General features: G+C 40.0%; 1 protein-coding gene across 1 annotated transcript in view; it reads right to left on the bottom strand.

Moving 5' to 3' along the window:
• The window catches only part of SNX16 (sorting nexin 16), a 31579-nt gene that overhangs the window by 5195 nt on the left and 19857 nt on the right, over positions 1-6527 (bottom strand). The gene's annotated exons all lie outside the window — the stretch shown is intronic.

The following is a 6527-nucleotide window of genomic DNA, read 5'->3' as shown; positions in this document are numbered from 1 at the left end:
AAGCGGAAGATAGAATTAAAAAAGCTTTGGGGGGGGGGGGGGAATGATAAGTAGTCAAGACATTAATTTATGTAGGCTGAGAATCTGTCTAGAGTACATATTGTGTCTGAATAAACTGAAATCTGAGCCAACAGCTGCTTCATCAGGGCAGAACAGAGCAGCCTCTGTGTTGAGAGAAGAGATCTCATGCTCTGACCTTTGGAGGATCGTGAGTCTTGTGTAACTCCATGTCATTTGAGAAATGAAAAATGTTGGTCTTCCTGTGGTTGTTGAGATTGAGAGCTGAAATACGTATCTCACAGAGAATGCCAGTGTTGGGCTACAGCGTGCCGACAGCAAAGATAGATAACAGTAATTATTTGCACAGGTTGTTTCCCAGGTTAACTCATGGAAAGGCTGAGCTTAATTCTTCATTGTTGAATACCCTTTCGTAACACATTACTCTGCACATTAATTTTGCAATGCTTTCAACTTATTTAGTTGCCTATTTAAGTAGGGGGGATTGAGTCAGATCTGACTGGTGTGAGATGAAAAAGCAGTGACCTCCACAAGAAGCTGGCTGCTCTGGGCTCTTGTCCATGTAGGCAGAGGCACCACCTCTATAAGCACATCAACAGTTTACTGAATGGCTGATTTTATTGGTTTTCAAAAGATTACATAGAAGGAGCCAGTTTTCTCATCTGCCTCTTCCCATGCAAGTTATTATCCCCTTGACTGACTCAAATCGAAGAGGACTGTCATGACGTGTTTGTTAGGTTTACATTAGCCGACAAGCTACGCTGTTAGGATTTCTAAATGAACGCTGAACATCAACACACAAACCCCAAACTTCTCAGGGCAAGACTTTCTCTAGATGCACAAAGCAGCTGCTGCATAAGGCAGGCCTCTTGTCTGATGCCTGTGCTTATCCCTGTAACAGGCACAGTTATACATAATGAGGGGGAAGGGAGACCCCCCCTCACACCACAAACTATCCACCCCATAACCCAGTTATCAGAAATACCGAGAACATCTAGGGAAGAGATACAGGAAATCTAGGAGGAGAGATTCCATAGGAGGTTTGCCACATGTTGCAACTGTTCCCTAGACTATATTTGTCTATATTTTTGGACATGCAAAGCAGGAATGAGGTCTTGAAAGGTCAGTGTGCAACCTTCTTCCATTAGGCACTTGCCAGATGAGCAATGCTTGACAAACCCACGTGAACTGCCAAGCAGACAAATGAGCAGCATTTCACAATCGTCCTCAGCACTTCTGTAAAACAGCTGTGGCAGCTGTGTCTTCTAGATGAAAAGCACTAATCCACAGGGGGTTCAGAGAGCAGAGGCTTGTTTCTCCATCACATTAACACAAACACTGTCGCATTTTCAGTTTGAACTGGAGGAAAGGAATATTAGAAAATAAAGAAGCTTATAATTTATGAGCAACTGTATTTAGGCCTACTTGAAACTCATTTGAGATATCCCAAGACACAGTTTCTGTATTATATAAATGGGAGTCTCACCAGATCAGCAAATCATCTAATTTTAACCTGCTGACAAGACTATGGGATCAGCAGTAACACCAGGACTACACCAAGTGACTTACTATGCAGTTAGGGTGAATCATAATCGCTTTCTTTCTCATTTTCCCTATTTGCAAAGCAGAGGGAAATACAATATCTATCTCTCAGGTACCAAGTGGCAACCAATTCATTATTTGGAGAGCACACTGATGGTCCTCGAGTCACAGAAATGCTGAGTACAAATCATCAAGCATTTAAGAGCTCCATGAAGAGCTTAAAAGGGCTAAAAAGAGGAAAGATCTCAATGAAGATTGTGTTGACAACCATGAAAACATAGCTCAGTGTACTACTCCTGAAGGCTTAGCAAAGGGTTGTGCAAAACCTGCTAACTTCCTTTAAGACAGATGAGACTCAGCCAGTGCTGGGAGCTGAGCCCAGAATCCCACGTATGAGGCCACACTGTGGTCAGAGGAGCCACAACGCCCACTGGCAGGGAGACTAATGGTTTCTGCACTGGGGGGTTGATCTCGTCGCTGATGTTGCAGGCGTCTGCCTCTCCTGAAGCCGAAGGGTTCAGCTCTGGCTAGCAGTGGCAGCACTTTTGAAGACTGAAATTATTACTCAAGTTTACCACTCCTACTGCCAAGTGTCCTCTTTTTCCACAGCTACGTTGCCCTGCTTGGAGTCTGTGATCTTTACAAGCAACACCAGAACTCCAGCCTGGGCTAGATGCTGTGATATTTCCAATGAAATGCAAAAGGCACAGGTCACACAAACATGTACAGGCAGAGGATCTGGGTTACACACGAGACAAATGCATTGCAGACTACCTTTTGCCTGTTGGTTGGAGGTTAAAGGTATAAAAAGAGAACGAAAGCTATGCCAGTTCAGCTAGAACATTGTTACCCTTCCTGAATTGTAATTTCAGCATCAGGTTCTGTTTCATTGCAGAAAGACTCCATGCTAAAAATTATCATTATGTTAAGTAAGAATGGCCTACACATCAGGCTTTCTGATTTATCCAGCTACACAGAATTACATTTGAGGGCTAGGTAAATTTGGCCACTTTCATAGCTCCTTCAGCCTTCCTGTCACCTCTACATGATAGACAAAAACACTTGTCTTTCAGAAACATCCTGCCTGTGCACATCCTGTGCTCCAGGTAGCCTAAACGTAACTCTGACTGACCCTTGTTCAACAGGACCCTTCAACTACCATTTTATTTTGGTGATGCTGGACAAAACTGCATGTTGGGGCTTTAAAACAGGCCCACAAGAAGAAAAAAACATGCTTTGTATGTGACATATAGGGTTATGCTTAGACACACCTTGTGACAGCCTTCTCCTGACTCTGAACAATCATCAGCATGGTTTTGAATTCATCAACCCAAGGAAAAATTTAGAGATGAGAACTTCCAGTAAAACACTATAGATTATTCTCCAGTTGGATAGCTTTAAACTAAAAGCAGATATATATGCTAAAAAATCAGCATAAGTGGGGACAACACAAGTTTGTAATTTATATCTATTATAATCTTTAATCTTTAGCTGCATTATCAGTACTGCAAGTACAAAGCAAGAAACATGGCTGTGAGGATACAGTTTGGTTAGCCAGCATCCCTTAAAGCAAGCCCTGGAGTCTGCAGGAAGAGTGCATATCTGGTTTTGAATGTTGAACCTGTCTAGCAACCTGAACGTACTATCTCCAGGACAAAGGCTTAATTGAAATACAGAAAGGAATGATAGGAAGCAAGACCCCTAGACCCAGTATTCCATAAAAGGAGTGTTTCCTACAGGACTCTTCCATTCCTTGGTGATTCATGACCTTGAAATATTTATTTGTGTTATCTGATATTCCTTTAAGAAGACTGATTGAAGCAGCAGTAACTTCAGACCATAACTCTTCAGAATTCCTTCCCCAGTGTGTATTAGAACCTGCTGCAGCACAGGGAAAAAAACCCAAAATATGCTAAAAAATCCAAACCACACTACACAGAGCTTCCTATAGAAAGTTGCGTTTGTTATTAGATCTTCCAGAAATATAAAATTTCTTGCAGGGTAATTGCTACATTTCAACAAAGAAAAAGAAACTGCAAAGAGAAACCAAACTACTTGGTAGTCTTAGGAGATGCACAGAGTAAAAACGATTTGGGGCACATACCACCCAGAACAGGAGCTTTGCATGTCTACTTATCTCCACAACTGTGACCCCCCAGAGCAAGAAGATGCCTAACACAAAGAGGTGAGGACAGCAGGCTACTAGAGAACATGGCCTAACCCTACTCCTGCTACCACCAGGTGCAGTCCTGTGGATCAGTGAATTTGCTCCTTTCCTCGAGTGGGACTGTTACACTCACAGTGACCAGCAGTTGTCACCATGGGAAAGGTATGAAGTGGGAGTTTTATAGGCATTCATTCTTGATTCAAGACTAGTCAGCAGTTTGATTTAGGAGTACACAAATCAAAAGCAGAGAGGTGGCGTGGGAAGACCCCAAGTGGAGGATAGAATAGTCCTGCAGGATTATTAAATTTAAGATGTAATATTGTAGAAAAAAGCAAAACCCCAGTAGGATTGAGTTGGGTACAATGTATTAAAATCTAAAACTAAGGGGGAAAAAACATCTTTTAAATCAGTGGCTGAACTAAGACAATCACCTTTGGAATGATTATACAACACAAAAGAACAAAGTGTCACTGGTTGCAGTTTGTGCCATCGGTTCATTCTGCTACAATTCCAGTTTGAATACTCCTCTGCTCATTGTGAAGAGCACAAAACTCCACTGTCAAATTCTCATGAATGAAACAATTTAATCTTGGCTTCTTCTGTACTAAAATTGCAGCAGTGACTGAAATGAGAAGGAAAGGGGTGGAAAATAGTGCCAGAATGGAAGCGAGTGCACCAGAAACAAAATTCAATAGGGGAGACTTGAAAATCACCTCAATCAGGACATTCAAGGCCACCATGGGTTGTACACCTCAGACTTTGCATGTCCCTTAGTGGGGGTAACCATTCATTAACCAAAACCATTTGCCAAGTGATACAATATGGCTCCTGAACAAATTCACATATCTTCCACTCAGTTTAATTAAAAACCCCAAGGTCTCCCTGAACAAAAATGTCTGTTCATATTATTCTAAATATATTGGGTCAGCAAAATATCTTATAAATCCTAAGGACAGAACTCCACAAAATTTCTATTCCTTTGCCCTCTCATGACCAAATTGTAAATTATATTAATGCTTTTAGTGACTAGATTTGCAGATTTTCTTAAAGTACTTCAGCAATTCCTACCATGTATGATCCAGGCACCTTTTCAGGATTTTAAACACTTTATTTTTTTTGCCTTTTTTTTTTTTTTTCCAAATGTGACATTTGACAAAAGATTTAAGATTTTAAGATTTAAGGTGTCAAAACTTTGAGTACACCAATCTAGGAAGATTCATGCAGAATGTATAGAAAAAGTTTCTTTCTTTTAAAATTTCTTTATCAGAAGTACAGTAGGTTTTCTGATGTCTTCTCACAGCATTCTCACTTGTTTTCATGTACAATTTCACTGACAGTTTTCAGTATACAAAGAGAACTCAGACCAAAAGTTGAGGAACTGCACGAGACCACTGAGGTGAGATAGGTCTCTTTCAAATGGTATTTTTATCCTTCTACTAGGAAAGGCATTGAACTTTTTTTTCTACAATGGAAAAAAAAAAATAGACAGGTGTTTTGTCCATAGTTTTATTTCACCAGGAAGGTTTATACAGTTCTGCATAAAGGTCATTGTATGCACAGCCTGAAGTACAAAACTCCCTTTGAAAACTCCAGCACAAAGACACTGCATATTGACAACATTAAACAACAGTGTGGGTGGTACAGGGTGAAAAAACAAGATTAAAACAAAACAGCATTCCTCGTATTGGAAAAGAGAATAAAACAAGGCACTTCCAGTAAATCAGTGAGGAACAGAAACAAGCAGTATCAAAGATTCCACAGAGCCGAACTCGAGCACTGTAACAAAACTGCAGTAACGAACAAGTAAAATACAAAAAGGCACTACACAGCCCTCTCTCTGCAACCCCCCTCTCAACCAGCCAGCCAACTCGACTTGGCACAATGGAGTCTTAGTTATAAAGTGCATCTCCTGTCTTAATACATTTTGGAAAACAGGCTATAGAACACATGTAGTAACATCCTCATGTGTACAATATCTTGAAACAAAAATACATTGCAACTAGATTCAAACTAGTTATGAACTGTGCAGAAAAAAATATGGCTTCACACAAGTTTTTCAATAATCTCCATATAATCTGGAATATTTTTAAACAAACACAAATGCATTATCAAGATGGTAAGAGGTAGTGTTCCAAGTAAAAGGCAAACTCACAAATTTTATTGTTATGCAGGTATATAGCACAGGCATCCAAGATTTTCAAAGCAGCATTACTGAACAAGAAGTATTACAGCATGCTCTCTTGGGATGAAAATACACAGTGTTCTGGGGGTCTCACATTAGTTCCTTCAGCAAAACTGACCATTTAAAAAAAAGTGTCCAACTGTAGTCTTATTTTATAAGTACTTTTCTCTTGGTACTGTAAGTTTTCCTATTGCATTGCATTAAAATTTCCAAAACAAATATTCTTCAACTTTAGAATTTAAAACCAACACATTTACGCTCTTATAAACATGAGTCCATTTTTACTTCCAACAAGCATTAATTCATGGCTATAAGAATATGAAAACACAAATACCAAACAGATGAACACATCAAAGGTGTCACATCAGTGGCAACATATGACATGCTAGTTAGATGTGTCTGCTGATTTAATGTGAAGCTTCTGCCACTCTGCCAGGAGAGTCAGCCAAACCGTCTGCGCACGCTAGCTAGCCTGCAGCCAATTTTAGCCCTCACTAGACTTTGACACAATAAATATATAGAGGCTAGATAAAAACTGAAATCAAAGCAGCACTGGCTATCTTTCCTACATTAACAATTTGCAACGATTTATGTAAACATTCAGTATGTGCATTCCTG

This window comes from Merops nubicus, unplaced genomic scaffold (assembly GCF_000691845.1).
Source record: "Merops nubicus isolate BGI_N331 unplaced genomic scaffold, ASM69184v1 scaffold13850, whole genome shotgun sequence".
Lineage (NCBI taxonomy): Eukaryota > Metazoa > Chordata > Aves > Coraciiformes > Meropidae > Merops > Merops nubicus.
The sequence above is the reverse complement of the archived record's forward strand: the minus strand, read 5'-3'. Positions and strand labels throughout refer to the sequence as shown.